The sequence below is a fragment of the Triticum dicoccoides genome, chromosome 1B, assembly GCF_002162155.2.
Source record: "Triticum dicoccoides isolate Atlit2015 ecotype Zavitan chromosome 1B, WEW_v2.0, whole genome shotgun sequence".
Lineage (NCBI taxonomy): Eukaryota > Viridiplantae > Streptophyta > Magnoliopsida > Poales > Poaceae > Triticum > Triticum dicoccoides.
In genome coordinates, this window is record NC_041381.1 from 400,006,407 (window position 1) to 400,029,380 (window position 22,974).

Below are 22,974 nucleotides of genomic sequence, written 5' to 3' on the forward strand. Positions count from 1 at the left end.
GGCTAGCACTGGATTCTCCAGGTGCCCCAACCAATCCACCCAGATGTGTATTAAAGTTGCCACCTTAATGTTATCCAAGATTAATGACTCTCACAACTTCCATGTGCATCACAATCCAATCCCCGTCTAAGAGCATGGCTAAGCAATGATTGAGCATAATGTATATTCCCGGGGTGATCAAAGGTATTAGGTTCCTACCTCAAGTACTACAACCAAATCACATGTTCCCAATCCAACTCATGCAAATATTTGAGGGGAAAAACTAATGCATAGTAAAAACTGGGTATAGAAGAGTATGATCAAAGTGTAACTTGCCTTGCTGACGATCGGAAAACTCTAGAGATTCGTAGTAACAAGCTCTGCACTTCGGGTAATCTAGCGTAGACAAACAATAACATACATAAGCAATCAATCAAACGAAACAAAGAGAAATCGAGAAAAGATCCAAATAAAAGTCAAAACAAGCAAACAACTAATCTAAACAGAAAAAAATCTAATATCATTATTTTCATGTGAATTAGATCTTAACTGTAGGTACATGTGATTAGCTACAATTTGCAAAAATAAACAACTTAAACGGAGCTACGAAACTCAAGATACAAACGAAACAAAATCGAATACTAAACTGAACTAAACTCAAATATTAAATTGTCAAAATCATGTTCAAGTTGGTTTACTGGAAAGAGGGGATCGTTATGAAGATTTAAGTGTTGGTTTCATCTAATTTGGATAAACGAGGTAAAAGTTACGCTAGTTTGAAGATCAGGGGCTTAATCGCGAGAAAACTATTCGCGGATAGGTCCCTTGCCGAAAATAAACAGAAAAAGAAAATACTATCGGACGAACGTATACTAATAGAACCTAACGAACAAATCCGTTCGTTACAGAGGCTATTCAAGTGAACGTTTGCTAAATAAAAACTAAAATAAAAAAACCGATCTAACCAAACTAACCAAAACAACGAAAAGAACCGGAGAAAAACCAATCGGTTTTACCGGTCTTCTACGGTGGCGGATCGGGTCAACGGCGAGGCGGCGTCGGCGGTTTCCGACGGCTGTGGCTTCAGCTTCGGCGGTGGCGAGGCGAGGCAGCGGGCGCCGCGGGCGACGATGGTGGCGCGGCTCAGCAGCAACAGCGGCTAGCGGCGGCAGCGCAGGCGACGACTAGCGGCGGCAGCGGTGGCTTTAGGCGAGGGCGGCGGCGCTGCAAGTTGGGAGGGGAGGAGAAAAAGAGGGGCGGCGGCGCTGCAAGTTGGGAGGGAAGGAGAAAAAGAGGGGCGGCGGCGTTGCTTATAAGGAGGGGCGGGGGTCGCCCCACTTGGGGAAGGGGTCGCCCGGCGGTGGCGGCCCGGACTCGGACTCCTCGTAGTCCGGCGGCGCTACGGGAAGGCGGAGGCGGCGACGAGCTGGGCCGTGGCCTGGCTTTGGCTGGGCCGGCCCAGGTGAACTTTTTTTTAAAAGGTGTCGTGAAGAAAAATTCTAATAAAGAAAAATAGAAGTCCTAAATTTCCACAAACAATTTTCACCACCCCTACCTAATATTTGGGACAAAGTGAAGAGTTTTTTGGACTAGATGCAATTTTTTAAAATTGCATATTTTTCTCTAATTTCAACCGAATAAAAATTGCGAATAAAATTCAAATAAAATAATTTAACTTCCAAATTTCTTTTCCAACATTTCTCCTCTATTTTTGAAGAAGTCATTTTATCTTCTCTCATTTATTTTTATCATTTGAAATTATTGGAAAGAATTTGTGGAAATCAAATTGATCCACTTCTCAAATTTGAAAAAAATTCAAAAATGAAATTTATGAAACCTCCAACTCTCTCCTTGGGTCCTTGAGTTGCTTAAGATTTCTTGGATCACAACCAAAATGCAATAAAATATGAAATGCATATGAATGATCTATGTATAACATCCAAATTGAAAATTGGGATGTTACAAACCTAACCCCCTCAAGATGATTCTCGCCCTCAAGATTCGGGTTGGTCAGCAAAAAGGTGTGGGTGGTTCTTGCGGAGGTCTTCTTCTCGCTCCCAGGTGACTTCCTCCTCGGTATGGTGGCTCCATTGAGCTTTTGCAAAATTTGATAACCTTGCTGCGAGTAACTCGTCTAGAAAACTCGAGAATCTTGACTGTCTTCTCTTCATAGTTCAGATCACTATCCAACTGAATTGCTTCCAGGGGCACTGTATCTCTCAAAGGAATGTCAACCATCTCTGCGTGGCACTTCTTCAACTGGGAAATGTGAAACACATCATGAACTCCTGACAATCCTTCGGGCAATTCCAACTTGTAGGCAACTTCTCCCATGTGTTCCAAAACTCTGTATGGTCCCACAAAACGTGGTGCTAGCTTTCCCTTGACTCCAAAATGCTTAACTCCTCGAAGTGGGGACACACGAAGATATGCTCTGTCTCCGACTTCATAGGCTACCTCCTTGTGTTTAGTATCCGCATAACTCTTCTCCTGAACTGGGCCACCTTGAGTCTGTCACGAATCAACTTAACCTTATCCTCAGAATCTCTGATTAAGTCTGGTCCGAACAACTATCGATCTCCAACTTCATCCCATGATAATGGTGTTCTGCACCTCCTTTCATACAAAGCTTCGAAAGGGGCCATCTTCAAACTGGCTTGATAACTGTTGTTATAGGAGAACTCTGCCTAGGGTAAATTGTCATCCCAACTATATCCATAATCTAGCGCACAAGCTCTCAACATGTCCTCCGGAATCTAATTGACTCTCTCAGTCTGTCCATCTGTCTGTGGATGAAAGGTTCTACTAAACTCTAGCCTGGTACCCAAGGTTTCATGCAACTGATTCCCAAACTTTGAAGTAAACTGTGTTCCTCTATCTGATACGATTGTCCTCGGAACTCCATGCAGACATACGATCCTGGTCATGTATATCTTTGCCAACTTAGCACTCGCATAAGTTGTCTTCATGGGGATGAAATGGGCTACTTTCGTCAAGCGATCAACTACAACCCAGATAGAGTCATAGCCTGAACGGGTCCTGGGTAATCGAGTGATAAAATCCATGCCAAGTTTATCCCACTTCCATTCGGGTATTGGCAAAGGCTGTAGTAACCCTCCTGGTTTCTGGTACTCTGCCTTAACTCTTTTAGATACATCACATACTGCTACATACTCGGCAATATCCTTCTTCATTCCTGCCTACCAGAAACTTTCCTTCAAATCCAGATACATATTGGTGTTGCCTGGATGAATCGAGTAGGGCGAATCATGAGCCTCCTGAAGAAACAACTTCCTGATCTCGGGGTCATTAGGCACATAAATACGATCCTCAAACCATAAACTATCGTGCTCATCCTCACGAATTCCTTTAGCCTTTTCTTTACTCATCCTTTCCTTTATCACAACAATCTCCTTGTTTGTCTTCTGGGCTTCTATGATCTTACCCAACAAAGTGGACTGAATTTCCAATGCTGCAACATAACCTCTCGGAACTATCTCCAAGCGTAGCTCTCGAAGGTCGTTGACTAACTCCTTAGGTAATCCTCCAGTTATGAGCGTGTTAACATAACTCTTGCGGCTCAATGCATCTGCTACGACGTTGGACTTTCCTGGATGATAATGCAATCTCATGTCATAATCCTTTATGAGCTCCAACCATCTCCTTTGCCTAAGGTTCAACTCCTTCTGTGTGAAGATGTACTTCAAACTCTTATGACCCGTATATACATCAAAACGGTTACCGATGAGAAAATGTCTCCATGTCTTGAGAGCATGCACTACGGCTGCTAACTCCAAATCATGCGTAGCATAATTCAACTCATGAGGTCGAAGCTGTCATGAGGCATACGAAACAACTCTTCCGTCTTGCATAAGCACACCTCCAAGTCCTCGACATGAAGCATCACAATACCCTTGGAAATCCTTGCGTATGTCTAGGAGAATCAGCATTGGAGCTGTAACCAAACCTTTCTTCAACTACTGAAAACTGGCCTCACAATCCTCAGTTGATTTGAACTTGGTGTCCTTCTTCAATAACTCTGTCATGGGCTTCGCAATCTTGGAAAAATTCTCAATAAATCTCCGGTAATAACCTGCGAGTCCAAGAAAACTTTTGATCTCTCCCACTGAGGTGGGTGCCAACCATTTAGTGATTGAACCAACCTTCGTAGGGCCTACTGCTATTCCTTCTCCGGATATAACATGTCTGAGAAATCCAACTTCCTTCAACCAAAACTCACATTTGCTAAACTTGGCATACAACTGATGTTCTTCGAGCTTCTCGAGAACCAAGCACAAATGTTCCTTATGCTCTTCTTCATTCTTCGAGTAGACCAATATACTCGTCAATGAACACCATGACAAACTTATCCAAAAACTCCATTAACACCTTGTTCATCATACTCCTGGAATAGGCAGGGGCGTTAGTCAAACCAAATGACATAACTGTATACTCATATAGCCCATACCTCGTAGTAAAAGTTGTCTTAGGTATATCCTGCTCTCGGATCTTCAACTGGTGATAACCTGATCGAAGATCAATCTTAGAGAAAACCTTAGCTCCCTGCAGCTGGTCAGACAAATCATTGATCATCAGCAAAGGGTATTTGTTCTTGATCGTCACCTCATTCAGCACACAATAATCAACAACCATCCTCAAAGATCCATCCTTCTTTGCAACTAGAAGCACTAGGGCTCCCCAAGGCGATGAACTTTGTCGAATATAACCCTTCTCCAGTAACTCCTTAATTTGCTTCTTAATTTCCTCCAGATCATTTGTGGGCATCCGATACGGTCTCTTTGATATTGGTCCGGTGCCTGGCAATAACTCAATCAAAAACTCAATATCTCGATCTGGTGGCATGCCTGGTAACTCTTTCGGAAAATACATCGGGAAAATCCTTCACCACTGGTACTTCCTCCTGAACAACTCCTGATAAGGAATTCACCTGAGTCCTCCTCGGCGCATGCCTAAACACATACTTGATCCTCTTTCCTTCCTGGGTGGTGAGAAGAATTGATTTATTGGTGCAATCAATGTTTCCCTCATACTTGGGTAGCCAATCCATGCCTATTATCACATCCAATCCTTGTGACTCCAGGACAATCAGGTCGGTGGGGAAAACATGTCTACCTATGGTTACTGGCAACTGATAGCATCCCCTACTAGCCATATACTCCGCTCCTGGGGAACTCACTAACATAGGTGACTTAAGGGCTATTGTTGGCAACTTATACTTATCCACAAATCCCCTTGATATGAATGAATGAGATGCACCAGTATCGAAAAGAACAAGTGCTATAAATGCATTAATCAAAAACTTACCGACAACTGTGTCGGGCTGCTCCTCAATCTCCTCCACACTAACGTGGTTCACCTGACCTTTGGTGAAGGGGTTGGGCTTCTTTGCAGAACTTCCATTTGCATTTCCATTCTTTGTTTCAGGACATTTAGTGGCGTAATGTCTGATCTTCCCGCACTTGAAACAAGTAATGTGACTCAGATCCCTCTTGGCTGGTGTCGCGGGGTTGGAACGGTTCTGACTGTTGCTTCCTCCATTCGCATTTCCATTCTTAGGGCCACTGTGGTTGTGTGAACTTCCTCCATTGTGCGTATGTCTTCCATGGTTATGGCCTCCATGGTTATGAGTATGTCCTCCCAAGTACAGGGAATAGCGGGGCTTCTACTGAGCTCCAGAAGTGTACCTCCCATGTCCATACTTCCTCTTGCGATTATCAATTTGTTGCTGCTTGCCTTCTATCATGAGGGCCCTCTCTACCAACTCCTGGTAGTTGTTGAAAGTTGCCACCATCAACTTCATGCTTAGATCATCAGTGAGTCCCTCAAGAAACTTCTCCTGCTTCACGGCATCTATGGCTACATCATCTAGGGCATAGCGTGCTAGCTTGCTAAACTCATCCACATACTGTCCCACTATACGACTCCCTTGGCGCAAGTTGCGAAACTCATGCTTCTTCATACTCATAGCTCCAGCTGAAACATGTGCGGTGTGTAAGTCCTGCTGAACTGATCCCAAGTAACTGTATCTATGGGTAAGTGGTGGTTAAATTCTCCCACCAAGATGTTGTGGGTCCATCAAGCTGATGTGCAGCAAAGCGCACTCTCTCCGCATCCGTGCATCCTGCATTAGTCAGCTCTCTTCCAATCTTGTGGAGCCAATCGTCTGCAACAATCGGCTCGGTGCTGCTAGAGAACACCGGCGGATTCAACCTCAAAAAACGGGCTAGGTTGTCAATAGGGGGTGGTGGCGGTGGGTTGTTGTTGTTGTTGCCTTGGTTCTGATTCTGGTTCTGAACTAACATCTGCATCAAGGCATTCTACTACTAGATCAACTGGGTGAGCTCCGGTGGGAACACGAATCAGGTGTCACGTCTCGAAGGCATCTAATGGGTTAGAAGGGGTGAGAAAACAGAATAAAATAGGGTCTAAGAGAGATTTCACTACCAATATGCACATGAGGCAAAAACAATCATTTCACTTCATTCAATATAAATCAAGGTTCACACAAATGATCTAACTGTGATTACAAATCGATCGACGCTAGCTACTTGGAAGAATACTATTAGTAACATGGTGGTCGTGTAGAAATTTTGATCGGTGGAAGACTCCATGATATCTGCTCCAGCTTCGTCTGCGTAGTCTTTATCACTGTCATCATCTGCATCACTATCCGTGTTGATGTCATCCAAGATGATGTAGTCCTCCGAACGGATATCCACTTCAGGTTCTCGCTTATGGTTCTCCATGGGTAGTCCTAGCTTCCTCTTTAGGTCTTCATGCTTCTCTAGTAGTACATCAATTTCTTCTTCATATCCATCGCGTATTGACTTGAGTTCCTCTTCTAGCTCGATATTCTTCTTCATCAACTTCTTGGTCTTCTTCATGATGGAGTACATCTGGTTCTCGTATCGACGAATGTGCTGATCCATCTCCTGGATGTAACCTGCGATTGATCCATCCTTCCTGGTACAAATCATCTCCCATTCCTCGTCTTGGCGTCCACATATCTGATAGACGGTGTCTTCCAGCTCCTTATGGTACACCTCACATATGCGTCCTAAAGTGATGTGGGCTGCCATGGTCTTTCCCAAGTTCCAACTTGGTGCATCCAAGGTAAAATCAATGTGCTCTGTTGTTGGTGCAAACGTCCTCCTAGGTACATGAACTTTGATCTTCCAGCGCTCCTCTTTCAGTAAAGTTGCAGAGAAAGTCCCCGTGAAGCTTGGAAGTTTGATGTTCAGGTATTTAGTGACTTCCTTCAAGTGTCGTCCGAAAGGGGTGTCGTCATATGGCTGAGTGAACTTGTTCCTGGGGTCTGCCATATATAGAGTAGAAATAGAGGTTAATTAAAAATGAGCAAAGAAGAGAAATCCCATGGTTTATCCTAGTGGTCGCATCCTACAGTCAAAGTGTGCTCTGATACCATCTTGTAGCGACCACGATCCCAATGGACCGAAGTCTTTGTGCTTAAGTGTCATCCCTGGATCTGTACGCTGACATACACAATACTCAAGGAATTATAACAGAGTTCAATCACAATCTTATTACATCGAGGTCCTCGTAAAGAGTATGATTACACAAATAATATGGCTGAAGGCCATCTAAACTAAATAATTGCCGAAGCTTCGAAGGTAAATGACTCCATCAACTCCAACGACATAGCTGAGTGCATGATAACGACCTATCGCACCTTATTCGTTGTATGAGAAGTCTGCAACATGAGACATTGCAGCCGTGTAGGTCAGCACATTGAATATGCTGGCAGAGTTACACTTTAAAGCAATGAATACAAGAACTACATCTACATGCAATATTTGGCTGGTGGAGGCTCTAAGCTCAAGGTTTTGCATAAAGATGGTTTTTCCTTACAACAAAGGAATAAATTTATTTACTACTCCCAAGTTGTTCCAATATTTTAGAAGGTTCCTCCAACTCAAATCCCAATTAAACAAGTATCATCATTAAACCCAATTCAATTAATTTAAGAGTGAGGAGATCAACAATACTATCCAATTCTAGATACTCAAGATGTCCATAACCGGGGACACGACTAACCATGATTAGTTTATACACTCTGCAGAGGTTGCGCACTTTTACCTACAAGACTCGACCGCATCCATGATTGGAAGATCGAGACATAGTCTTTCTGAGGCGTTAACTCTCTACTCCGGGCAGACCGGTACACCTACTTTCCCCTACATCTACTAGTCGTCCTCTTCGAGAGCTCACGCAACTTACTCAACTATGCCAGAGCCCATAATGGCTTGTGGCTGCACACGGAAGTTTCTAGTCATGAAATATCATATGATCCCTTTGAGCCTGGGTGGCGAACCGAGGAAAAAATCACACACATACTCCGGGATTTCCCAAATGGCCTAGCACTGGATTCTCCAGGTGCCCCAACCAATCCACCCAGATGTGTATTAAAGTTGCCACCTTAATGTTATCGAAGATTAATGAATCTCACAACTTCCATGTGTATCACAATTCAATCCCCGTCTACGAGCATCGCTAAGCAATGATTGAGCATAATGTATATTCTCGGGGTGATCAAAGGTATTAGGTTCCTACCTCAAGTACTACAACCAAACCACATGTTCCCAATCCTACTCATGCAAATATTTGAGGGTTAAAACTTATGCATAGTAAAAACTGCGTATAGAAGAGTATGATCAAAGTGTAACTTGCCTTGCTGATGACCGAAAAATCTAGAGATTCGTAGTAACAAGCTTCGCACTCCAGGTAATCTAGCATAGACAAACATTAACATACATAACCAATCAATTAAACGAAACAAAGACAAATCGAGGAAAGATCCAAATAAAAGTCAAAGCAAGCAAGCAACTAATCTAAATAGAAAATAAAACCTAACAATATTATTTTCATGTGAATTAGATATTAATAGTAGGTACATGTGATTAGCTACGATTTGCAAAAAGAAACTACTTAAACGGAGCTATGAAACTCAAGATACAAACGAAAGAAGATCGAATGCTAAACTGAACTAAACTCAAATTTTGAATTTTAAAAATCATCTTCAAATTTGTTTGATGGAAAGAGGGGATAGTTACGAAGATTCAAGCGTTGGTTTCATCTAATTTGGATAAACGAAATAAAAGTTACGCTAGTTTGAAGATTAGGGGCTAAATCGCAAGAAAACTATTCGTGGATAGGTCCCTGGCCGAAAATAAACAAGAAAAAAAATTGTCGGATGAACGTCCGCTAACAGAACCTAACGAATGAACCCGTTCGTTATAGAGGCTATTCGAGTGAACGTTCGCTAAATAAAAACTAAAAAAACCGATCTAACCTAACTAACCAAAAAAATGAAAAGAGCCGGAGAAAAACCGATCGGTTTTACCGGTCTTCTACGACGGCGAATCGGGTCGGCGAGGCGGCGTTGGTGGTTTTTGATGGCGGTGGCTTCGGCTCCAGCGGCGCGAGACGAGGCGAGGCATCGGGCGGCGCAGGCGACGGCGGCTGCACGAGTTGCGGCGGCGCAGCTCGGCAGCAGCAGTGCCTAGTGGCGGCAGCGCGGGCGGTGACTAGCGGCGGCGGCGGCGACGACTTTAGGCGAGGGCAGTGGCGCTGCAAATTGGGGGGAGAGAAAAAGGGGCGGCAGCGGTGCTTATAAGGAGGGGCGGTGGTTGCCCGACTTGGGGAAGGGGTCGCCCGGCGGTGGCGGCCCGGACTCGGACTCCCCATAGTCCGGCAGCACTACGGGAAGGCGGAGGCGGCGGCGAGCTGGGCCGGCCTAGGTGAACTTTTTTTTAAAATGGCTCCACAAAGAAAAATCCTAATAAATAAAAATAAAAGTCCTAAATTTCCAGAAACAATTTTCACCACCCCTACCTAATATTTGGGACAAAGTGAACATTTTTGTCGACTAAATGCATTTTTTTAAAAATGCATATTTTTCTCTAATTTCAACTTAATAAAAATGCGAATAAAATTCAAATAAAACAATTTGACTTCCAAATTTCTTTTCCATCATTTCTCCTCTGTTTTTGAAGAAGTCATTTTATCTTCTCTTATTTATTTTTATTATTTGAAATTATTGGAAAGAATTTGTTGAAATCAAATTGATCCACTTCTCAAATTTGAAAAATTCAAAAATGAAATTTATGAAACCTCCAACTCTCTCCTTGGGTCCTTGAGTTGCTTAAGATTTCTTGGATCACAACCAAAATGCAATAAAATATGAAATGCATATGAATGATCTATGTATAAGATCCAAATTGAAAATTGGGATGCTACACCATTAGTTATAGATGTTTTTGGAGGAACTTTTATGCATTATTTTGGGTAGTAAATTTCACGTGACCGCGGGTATATAAAAATGCGGGGCCCATGCGTCATTGCCTTTCGGTGGAACCTACGTCCACAATTGTTTGTACTACATATATCACCACTAGTCCCCGAACCCAAAATGCTGCCTCATCCCCGTAAAACCAAGCGGCCCACCCGTGTTAAGGCGTCGACTCGAACTCAATCCCTCTCTCGTATACTACGTTGTGGCCCCACATGCCTTAGTACTCCTACAAACCCTACCCGCCACACGCATTACCGGTTTTCTTCAAGAGGATGAGGGAGAAGCCAATTTGTAGTGGAGGCTCCTACCATAGGGTGCCCTAGGTAGCTGCCACGCACATCATTGGTTTTCTCTTTTCTTTATGCTCTTGTGCCCTAGAGTGAAATGATGGTTGCTTCGTCTGTCCAGCTTAATGTGGGAAAGGTGTGGCTTTGTGATTTGACCCCACATCGCTCATTTAGTACTACTGTGGGCTACAACCGGGGTGCCTCCATGTCCAATCGTTGCTCCGAACTATAATTTGGTGCATCGCACGTGGAACAAGGCAGTGGATGAGCCACATGTTGGCCAAAGGGGTCCTGTTAAGTATGTCGCCATTTCGTGTGCGGACTGACCCTGCTTGAGTTGCTACGCCAACACGACAGGAGCAGCCGACGACTTGGTTTTACTCCTTGGTGAATCCCGAGTTCCCACTATATTGATCTAAAAAGATACTGTTCCCTCCGTCTCGGTTTATAGGGCATGCCCCGGACGGGAACGACTCGGAGATGGGAAGACGCGGCAGTGGAGTCACAGATTGAGAGGAGGAGAAGGGCTATAACTCGTTCTGTTGCAGCGTGGGGCTGTAGTCTATGGAGAATAGCAGGAGGTGTCGAGGGGTGGAGGGATAGCCTGGCTGGCGGTGGGGTAGCGCTTCGCAGCGATGCGTGCTAAGCAGAGCCGCTAGCCGCCGGAGGCCGAACCACGTGGTCCCGGCGACACTGGAGGAAGAAGACGAGAGATTGAAGGTGCATGCCGGCCGTTGGATATAAATCCAATGGTTGTGGATGACACAATCATTTGTTGACCAAGTTGACAACGCCCTGCGTAGGCTTCGACCTATTGGCCCACATGTCAGCCTGCAAAAATGTGGCGTATATTTAACCCATGTTTTCTAGAATGTACAGTCCATTTGCTGGGCTAGGTGAACAAATAATTTCGCGTCAATCAGGCCCATTTATATTTTCTAAGAAATCCCAGCCCATTTGCACTTCCTTGAAATACACGTTTTAGGTGGGCTCGTTATATATATAATGTTATGTTAGAAGGAGCAATTAATATCAAAGAATAAATCGGAGAGGCACATTATATATATAATTAACAAATTAGCGAGTTATTGCTCAAAATAAAAATGAGCGTGTTATTATTAAATTGGTCCTTAAAATCTTCACAAGCTTTTGTACGCAATCACCAGGACTTTCCTTGCCTGTTCCATTTCGAAAAAAGGATTTTCCTTGCCTGTGAGTCAAAAACAACCAGGATTTTCCTTGCCAACTTCCGTTAAACATTTACTTTTATAAGTTAATAACACGTGGGATGTTTTTATAATGTATATATAAGTCTCTATAAAATATACTATAATAGTAATAATATAAATATATATAATGTGGTTAGAAGGGAAAACATAAATTGGACACTACATTATTATTCTTATATATAGATAAATAGAACAGAGACCTGCGTTCTATACCCCACAGTAGGCATACTAACAAGTTCACACACGAATACAACAGAAAAGGTAAACATTCGTATCAAACTCAGGTTCACAGGACACATTCATATTCATAGCCAACATTCACTATCAACAACTCAAAAGATTCATATATACACAAACTATCTATGCATCCAAATGATTGATAGATCACACGACAATATTCATACATAATTCACAAAAATATTCAGATATACACATGTTCAGTATGTTTACGCATCCAAATGATTGAGATCACAGCCAATATGATCCATGGACAAACTTTAATTACCTAGGGTACAGGCTGGTAAATGGTGTTCAATCGTAGGTACTTCTTGCTAAAATTAGTACTTGTACGAGTAAACTTTTGAGTACAAAAGAGGCAGCACAGACAATCTGAACTTTGCTTGTAGGTTTATCCTCAAATAGTGGCCTCGTGCCGAGGGAGGTTTGTGCAACTTGGCCACTACTTTCATCCAACTAGTTTACTGGCTCATCTTGGTCCTGTATCTCGCCAAAATTCTACATTGCAGACGAGAAAGGAGGCGGTTGAGAAAATGAACCACCCAAATTTTTTGTGCAGTTCAACTAAAATGGAGCATCCTTGGCGTGCAAACTGATTAAGTGCCAGATGAATATACGCGTCAACCAAATTATCTGGAATCTTTAGACTCCATGCCATATAGTTTGCTACCATATGTGCCGATAACCAAAAGGCACAAGTTGGGAGCAAAGACTGGACTGCGTTTTTCTGGGCTATGCACCAAGCAATATTTTTGGCGTTCACTCTCCGAATACTTGGAGTTTGACAATTGGTTGACACTGGTTGATACTCGAATGAATATAGGCACTTCTTCTTGTCAACATCGATGCTTGTCTGAGTGAACTTTGGAGTACATACAGCAGCATAAGTACCTGTCCATCTGATCATATTTTGCAGTTCTACTGAAATCACCCGATGTAATGATTTTCCTGCGAGTTCAGGCTCCAAATTACTCCTTTATGAGATCGGCAAATAGTAGCACAATACCAAATTACCAATACATATGACAGGCACAATAATCTGGATAAAGACCAGTACCAACCTGTGTGAGGTAGCATATCAATTACTATTTCCTTTGATTGGAAGCCGATATAAGCCAAGCGACTGACAGCAAAGGAAGAACGCAAGACGAGATTAGCAACTGACAGGAAAGGACGGAAGCTGTCGAGGCAATGAAGCACCCACAGTTTTTTTGCAGTTCCACCAAAATTGAGCATCCATGTTGGCACATATATTGAGAGAGTGAGATTACTGTAATAGTGGGACTAGTTGATGAAACATACACTAACAAATAGAAGCACCCTCATTATCTTAATGGGTAAAGTTAGCAACATAGTAGTCTTGCTTAAAGAGAGGTATTAGTTTATTTAATCAGTGCCAATTAGCTCAACACTCAAAGCATTGCCATTTATCATAGGTTGCAAAACTTTAATGTACAAAGATAAAGGAGTTTCTCATGACAGTAGCACGATACAAATAGAGATGACAACAAACTAATATGGATGAAAGCCTTAGGCCCATACCAACCTGAGAAAAAAAAAGCTTATTCATGTAGTCCCATAAGAGATGATAAAGCACTCACTGGAATCACACAATAGTATCTATTTTTTTGCACTTCAAATGTATGGTTGAAATCACTCTTGTTTACTAGTGCTGAGATTATATCGAAAGATTATCAAGAACTTCCAGCAGAGTTAAAGTACTGGCAGGGATACAGTTCATTGTATTGTCTTGTGTAGTTCCACTAAATGTATGATTGGCACAACATGATCCCTGTTTGCACAAGTAGGAACAAGGTGAAACCTTCACTAGCTTAGTGAGAAAGGATAGGAAGACATTAGCATATTACTCAAACAGTAACATCAAATTCATGATGGACAATACGCAAAACATTGCCTCATTGAACCAATGGCAATAAATTGACATGCAAAACAATAGCACTATTATCACATGACACTAATAATATTCCCTCCCTGCTCCACCACATGATTCACCTCCATAGACAAACATACACACGTACATGATTCAGCATAGGGTCCTACTAAAGATTTGTTTAACTCCAACAGGAAAATTAGGCAGTAATAAATTAGTGGTACTTAAGTACTCCTAATTAATTAAGTGAGATAGCAGAAGTGGAAGGGCTCCCTGGAGGATCGTCTCACATGTAAGGTAGTCGTTGCCGGAGCCCTTGAATGGCCTCGACTGAGGCCTCTGGCTTCAGCAAGATCGCCTTGGCACTGTTTATTCTTCTTCTTCTTCCTCTTCATGCTCTGTTTCTCTTTCTCCTCACCAGTTGGTGAAACTAAGTACATGATTGGCCTTCTAATTCAGAATTGGTGTTGTCAGTGAGGGAGTATGAGTGTACTAGTAAAAAATAGCATTATTTTCTCATGGCAGTCGGAAAATAGAGATGAACACATGCATTAAATATCATTCTTACCTAAAGGAAGGTTATGGCGCCAATATGAATGATGAGGATTGGAACACAGATCTCCCTTTGTGCAGTTCCACTGAAATGAACCAACTGTTCCATTCTGAACTTCCAGTTAAACAACACAAAAGTCACTTCTTTTAAGAAGAGTTTTGTGCAGTGCACCAAAAGGTCACAACAGCAACCAGGTGAATTGGACATCCCTATTTGCACAAACAGGTACAGAGGAAACAGTCAGAGTCTCAAACAATTACAGGCAAAAACATTTGGCTAAACTTGTCATGGCTTATAAAAGTGGCATGGCTTAATTTTTACCAGGGACATTAGATTAAGAACAACTAAATATTTGGTATAAGGGAATGGGACAGTGGGTGCACCAGCAGTCCAGCACCATGTATGTAAACATGGGCATAAAGTGGTGATTCATAGTTTGTTGCCCCGAGAAACAAACATCCAAGAAACATATCTAGGTTGGTCCCATTTTTGTTCACTCTAGCCACCTACTCCTATGTGTGGATAGCAAATCTAATCCTGGTCATACCACTGTGTACATCTTACCCCTATATTTCCCTTTTCGACCAAGAGACCAGTTGGATGACCAGTCTGTACTACTTTCACCCCCTTTCCTTCCTGTTTGTACCAAGTCCGATGTACATACTAAATTCCCCCACCCCCACTTTATTTCTTGTTTGAACCAAGTACTCCTTCCGTCCGGAATTACTTGTCATCAAAATGGATGTGTCTAGAACTAAAATGCTTCTAGATACATCCATTTCAATGACAAGTATTTTCGGACTGAGGGAGTACAAGATTCGACTAGATGAAGTAGCTTTACCTCTAACAATAGAAAAAAGGGTGATCTTGGACCATCCGGTCGAGAGGGGCTGAGAGGTAGAAAATGATGCACATGCAGCGACGTAGCAAGATGGGGAAGTAGAGCTAAGGCGGTTTCGAACGAAGATATACCTGAAGGTCGTCGAGATGTGGATAGGTGGGCGGCGGGAGGCCGTACGGATCCGCCCACAGGCAACGACAAAGGGATCGGAGGACCTCCCGCGCCGGCGCTCGGCCAGAGATAACGGTGCGGCCGGCAGTGGGTCTCCTCCCTCGCTGTCGACGACGGCCTAAATGCTGCCCCTCCTCCCCTTCACTGGCGGAGGGGGATACGTCCGGATCTGTAACCGGCGGTGAGGATAGAAAGCTAGTGTTTTTTGAAGGGAGAAAGACAGTGTTACTAACCCTATCTTGTTTAGATCTGGAGAGGATGAGAGTGTGTGAATAGAGCAACCCTAGCAAGCAAGCGCGGAGGCTCCGACCTATATATACGTAGTGGGGTAGTTTTCCTTTTTCACTCCATCAAAATAATCGTTTAAAATTGTGTACTACTACATGCCAGGTAGCGGTTTTTTTAGTTGTTGATTGTTTTTTGAGATATCTATCCGCTTGTTCCAAGTGGTGTTACAGTGTGCCAGGTCGCACTTTGTATCGTTCAAGTCTGGTACTACAAGTCCCTCCATTAAATGAACAACCACCCCCTCGTAAAAATTGTGAACAAGCCCACGACTAAAATTAGCGGAAATGTGGGTTGCCCCAACATGCATTATTATTTATATTTTCTACTCCACATGTCATAGACATAAGAAGAATGTGTCATAGATACAAAAATTGTGGCAAGATTCCCTTAGGCAATCCAAAGTGTGTCTAACAATTTGAGCAACTCAGGATAGGCAAGTGTGGCAAGTGTGGGAAAAATAATGTGGCAACATAAGAAGTCACAATCCAAACAGCCCCGTAATTTTTTGTGACATGCATGAAAATTTGGTTAGTTAAATTTTTAGTCAAAATTTGGCAAGGTGCATCAAATCAACACATGCAAGTATCAAAAGGAAAGTCACGGCATGCATGCATGCGTTGTACTCCCTCCGTTTCCAAATATAAGTCTTTTTAGAGATTGCAACAAGTGACTACATATGAAGCAGAATATGTCTATATACGAAGTAGTCCATTTGAAATGTGTAAAAAGACTTATATCGAGTGCAGTGCTTTGATGTGTCGCGTAAACTCGTACAAGACCGAGAAATTTGATTACTACAACGCCCTCTCCCTCGCGGACTGAGCTCCGATGCCTTAACTGCACCTGCCTTTGGCTGCATAACAGGAGGGCCAATCACCTGTTGGGCCCACCTATCATAGACGCAAAGGCAGGAGCAGTAAGTAGAAGCTTTCGCTACACGCTATCCCTCCTGCATGAGGTGGATAGACATGCAACAGTGGATTCGATACTGTAGAAGTAGGAGTAACATCATTGTTCGTCTTCTCGAAGAGGCGAAGAGCCAAGCGCAACCTGAATGTGGCAGTTGCGAACGCTCGCATGGTGCGGTGCCTTGGAGCACGCATATAGTAGCCAGGCTCTTGCATGAGACAAAATTGCTATTGTTTAACAATTAAACTCCATCATCCATTGGTTCATACTCATTCTGCATAGGTCCATGCGCTTAGCACCATTTCCTCCTGGGGTCACCAATGTTTATTTTCTAATTAATAGCATTGCTTGCAATAAACTAGCCATTGCAAGTCATTAAAAGCATGCACACCTCTCATCTCTTATTTGTTGATATGTCAAGAAACAAGAAACAAGGTAGAAGTTAATTCACTGCGCCTAACTGTTTTGGGACTATTTGGTTTTCGTAAGATGACTTACACACCTAGACGGAGGGAGTAGTATAGCCCTGTAAACCGGAAAGGAGTATTTGCCTTTCTAGAGATTTCAACAAGTGACTAGACCACACCGCGTGCAGCCGTGCAGTACTCCCTCCCTTCCGGTTTATAGGGCTAAAATCTCAAATCTCATGAACCAAGGCATTTTGCAATTGGAGGAATGTATCTCGTACTACTTTACAAAACTACCCTAATTAAACTCATGCATTAATTACATAGTTATCTCGTTTTCCTCTCCGCCTTGGTCGCGGTGCACAATATTGAGTACTCCTATATGACTAGCCGCTCTATCTACATGCGGGACATTTCAAAGCATCCGGGCCCGCGTGCCATCCACCAAATCACAGCGAGGTGCTACAGTTGAGACTCACCTGTCACCCCGGTGTGGCCGTCATGACCAGTCATATCACAAAACCCACACCTTTACCAGTAGTGGTAAGGTGGCCTCCAAGTTGGACTGGACAAAGCAACCATCATTTCACTGGAATGCTCGTTCAAGCCCTTTATTCCCTTTCTTGAAGAAAACCTCACTCCAGGCTACTCACTTCTACCATTTTTTTCTGTACCGACGAAGGAAAGGTGGGTGAATCAGTTATGCTGCTATATTTTCATTCCAAGAATCTTCTTTCTGTGAAGCACCGAGAAATTCTCACATCCTATTCTTTTCCCATTTTCATTGCGATTGTGGTTTCCTTTCGATTGCTTTTTGTTTGTAACTTCATTGATGGATCCTGGAGCACTAGGCAAAGAGTTGCCGGCGGACAACCCACTGGAAACAGCAATCTCCAGGAAGCAAGCACCGACCAACGAGTTGACCATGTTGGCGGGCCAACCCATGGAGACGAAGAACTCCAAGAAACAAGCACTGGCCAAAGAGTTGAGGACGTTGGCGGACGAACTCCTGAAAGAAAGTTGGAAGAACATCAAGGGTCCCACCGCGCCTACCCCACGAACTCTGATTGCCACCTATGTGAGTCTCAGGACTGAGTTGAGGTGATAGTCGCCGTTCAGAAGCAGTATTCCCCTGGCAAGGTGATGGCCCCCATCGAGGACGAGGAGATGGACCTCAGAGAGATGAGATCCCCCGGTGAGCTGCACAAGGTAAAAAATAATGGCTTATTACCATAGTTGTGGTTTTTGATTATTTGCAATGTGCTTGCTAATATGTTAGGGTTGTGCAGGTGCCGGTGGACGTCCTTGATGATTCCGATGTCATGGCCCGTCCTGTTGGCATCGCCCCGGAGATTGATTCCGATGCCGCTGTCCAACATGTGGACATCGCCCTAGAGATCGATTCCGATGTCGCGGTCAGTCCTATGGACATCGCCCCAGAAATCGATTCCCATGCCGATGTCCGTGCTGTGGTCATTGCCCGAGAGATCGATGACAAGAAATAGTTGGTCGCGCTAATCCTTTAGGGTAGTTTTCATTGCCCTGTGTTTAATTGCCAGAATGATGCGTGTTATCAAACCATCTTAGGGCTAGTGCACTGTCTTGTGTGGGAGGATCTTGCTACTTTTGTTTGATAGTGAATCATGCGATGAATCATGCGAACCCTCTCCGAGTTATGGAAACAGATGTATCCTCGCCAGCTTTTGATGTAATATATGGCATGCTTAGATGTAAGTTTGAACTGTTTATCATATCAGTAGGGCTTGTTTGATGATTCTTGGTGTTAGTAGGCTAGCTATTGTGCGAGCTATAGTACTTGCAAATCACTCACCGAAGAGAAACGTTGGGGCTGATGAGCTCGTGGTACGCTTATACTTATCCCTCGTCGATCGACCAATAGCCCTAGCTCCTAAAATTGTAGGCTTAGCGATCGATCAGACAATAGTCGACACGGATACATTCAGGCCTCATTTGGTTCATAGGTTAGGAGAATCGTAGCAAAAGTACAGAGAACGTGCAACACAAAATCATAGCAGTGCAGAGACGTACTCCCTCCGTTCCAAAATAAATGACCTAGACGGGCTAGTTTGGCCTAGTGGGTTTCAGTGATATGACGGGGTATAGTGCCGTCTAGTCTTCGCGTGTGGTAGCAGTATTGCGAGTACAGTAAGTTTTCTTGAAGAAGCGGAATTCAACGAAGTCATGATGGTTCCTTCGTCCGAACAACTTATAGTGGGAAAGGTTGGGCCTGCGATACGACCGGGGTAGACCAGGATAATTTTGTGCATGGCAGGTGGACCAGGATGGTCGATGTCCCACATGTCGGCGAATGAAAGTATTCTTTCCTTATAGAGGACGAGCAACGAGTATTCATTGTTTATTTTTTATGAAAGCTATTGTCTCCACTGTTACTCCTTGACTTTGTCAATGCCTCTCTCTCCTCCACATAAGCGAGGACTACTTGCTATGCATGCGCCGGGCAGCTGGCGTCTTGAGGGGCCAGGGCGGTCAGAGCGGGCTCCGGAAGCGGTCTGGACTCCAGCATGGCCCACCTCACATTATCACCATATATTTCTTGGAGTCCGTGCACGGCGGGCGAGCGATCTCTTCTCCCTCCCCCGTTTCTCTCTTCTCAGCCGACACCCGCCGAGCGATTAGATTTTGGCTATCGATGGTTTATTCAATTACAGTCCCACATGTCAGTGAAATTGCAAGAGAACGCGTGTCCCCTCTGGTGAGCAGCGTGCAAGCCGGACTGTCGGGGGAGCGACACGTATGAGCCGTAAGTGTGCTGCCTTTTCCTTTAGAACTTGCGAACCGTAACATTTTCGCGCGATCGATCGATAAAATGACGATGGCGGTGCTTTCCCGCTCGTTAGGCGGGCTAACTCGAGTGATATGACGTGCTACAGTGTCGTCCACTTGCTCCATTTTTATGTAAGCAAGAGTTTACACTCTTACGCAGGAGGAGTGCGAAACACCGCGGATCTGATCTTGATCGAGGGATAACTGTTCCTTGCCAAATAATGGAGGACTGTTAGTGATTATAGCATGATAGTTAGGGCATCTCCAGCGCTGGCCCACAAATTTACACCGGCATCTGTCCGAGGACACTGATGGATACCATCCGATGCTACCCGCATACCTTTCGACAACTATATGAACTAACCGGATCAAATTCGGGCAAACAAAGCAAATTTCAAATTAACCGGATGAAATTCATTACATTTCGAAAACTTTTCCTACAAACTGGACGTAACTCATTACATATTTCGCACAAGCCGTAATAAAACCTACTGTAAACCTAATCTAAACGATCGCCAGCGCCCGACCACCATGTCCGTCCATGAACCCGAGAAAGCCGGCCATTGCCTTTGCCTCCTCCTCATGCGCCTCGATAACCTCCTCCTCCGGAGCACAAGGTTCTGAAGATTTCCGCCTCCATGTCGCCGTCAAGCGGCTAATCGGCCGCCGATGTTTACCCCACTAAGCTTGGCGTCGACTGAGTGGATAAGCGGTGGCCTTCCCGGGACCAGAGCAGCGGCGACCTACCGTGTACTACTCTTCCTCGCTGCCTGCTGCGCCCGTGCACGCGCGCCGGCTTCGTGGTCGTGGCGGCGGAGGGTAGCCGGGGGGGTGCCGGCAATCTCCTTTGTTTGCTCCTGCGACAGTACGTCAAAGAGAGCTTTGGAGCGCGCCCGGAGCGGAGCCGCCGATGTCCCTCGTCTGCTCTTGCGACAGTACGTCCAAGAGAGCTTCGGAGCACCAGGAGGCCATGGTTAGAGTGGTGCCGACAGAAGGAAGGGACCGGAGGAGAATAAGTGTGGGCCTTTGGCTATGGCTGGGGCTCAAGTTAATATAGCGGGCGAATGGCAATGAGCCGCGACAGACGGATGGACAACTGGCGCCGGAGTAGGTTCGTCGGGCGTGAATGCGGACGCTGCTTCAGTGACTTAACTGCAGATGCGTTGGGTTACTGACATGTGGGCCCAACGAGCTGTCACATCCCTAGCTTCTGGCATTGCTCTAGGTTAGCTTCATGTGTGCATCATGTCTATATTTTTGAAACTTGAATTGAGGAATATTGGAAGCCTCAAAACCCTAAATAAAAGAGGGGCAAAAACCCTAGAAATCTCATTCATTACTCCAAAAGGCTCTTCTTAAATGTTTGATAAATTTTGGTAAGGGTTCTGGTCCCAACCAAAATATTGAACATTTTCAAGGACTTATTTTTGGGACTTTGAATTTAAATCATTAGCTATTTGAATTTGAATTATATTCATATAATTAGAATATAATTTAAATACCCCTGAAATATTTTATAAGCTTTTGGAAAAGTCCATCTAGCAATATAAAATATTCAGAGGAGTTTTTGGCATTGTTTGAATTATTTTAAAATTCAAAACAGTGGCAAAATAAATTAATAAAACAAAACAGAACAGAAAAATATAAAACAGAACTTACCTGGACTTACCTGGCCTCACCCGTGCAGCCCACCAGAGCCGGCCCAGCTCCTGTGCTGGTCCAGCACTGTGCGGCCCAGCCCACCGTGGTCGCCACCGTCTTCAACCTCCTGCCAGTAGGCAGGAGGGCGTGTGCCCGACGCGCGCGCGCACGCTCCGGCCACCTCCTGCTTACCTGCTCGCCGCTGGAGGCACCCGAGGGAGCCACGCACTCCCCCTCGCCCCCTGCACCTCCCTTCTCTTCCCCTGGACCCCGTTCCCTCCTCTGCTTCCCTCCCGCGCACACCACCGAGCGGAGCTCGCCGTCATCATCGCCGTACCCATGGCCACCGGCCACCCCTAGCCTCGCCGATGCACCCAGGAGCTCCGCCTCGACCCCCTCTTCCTTCCCACCGATCCACAGCCCTCCGGAAGCCCAGCATCGCCGCCATCGCCGTCGTCTTCTACCTCGGACCCGCCGGCCATCTTCGTCAAATTCGCCGGCTCCGGACCGTCCCCGACCTCGCCGAGCGTCCCCTCGTCATCGCCGTGAGTCACTGACCCTCTCCCCTAACTCAGCATGCTCCCCTCCATGCCGTAGCACCGTTCCCCACGAGCACCGAAGCCACCGTCCGCCATTGCTGCTGCACGCATAGCCTCCATGCTCCCCTGGCCCCACTGAGCTGCTCTTAGTGCTCCCCATGACTAGCAGGTGCTGCCCAGCCTCTCAGCTCGCTCGCTCGCCAAGCGTAGCCCCGTGCCCGTGCTGGCCCGAACTCCGGTCGCCGCCGCAGGCCCCGTTCCGGTGAGCTCGGGCCACCTCAGCCCCTGCCGTTTGCACAGATGGATGCGGGCGACTCCCAGCTACGCATAGAGCCCCTCCTCCGTCCGTTTGGTCGTCGGAGCACGAAACCCGAAGGCCTCCGCCGCCTCGGCCTCGCCGGCGACTCACCGCCGGCGGGTTAGGCCCTGTTGACCAGGGGTTTGACCCCCCCTGGGTCGATGACAGGTGGGGCCAGCCCCCCCTGTTAATTAGTTTAGTTTATTTTAACTAATTACCCCCCCTGCTGACACTGACATGCGGGCCCAGGCTCTAATTAAAATTAGGTTAGTTAGTTAGTCACTGACGTGTGGACCCCACACGTCAGGTTTGACCCTGACCGACCCCTGTTGACTTGCTGACGTCACGGTGACGCACTGCTGACGCAGTAAATGTTTTCTGGAATTTAAATAATTCTTAAATGATTTATTATTTCCAGAAAATAGCTAAAACTTCAATAAATCATAGAAAATTAACCGTAACTCCAAATTAAATAAATTATATATGAAAACTTATCAGAAAAATTCAAGGAATCCATCTGTACCATTTTCATGCATGTTAGAATAACTTATAGCTGCTGTTTAGCA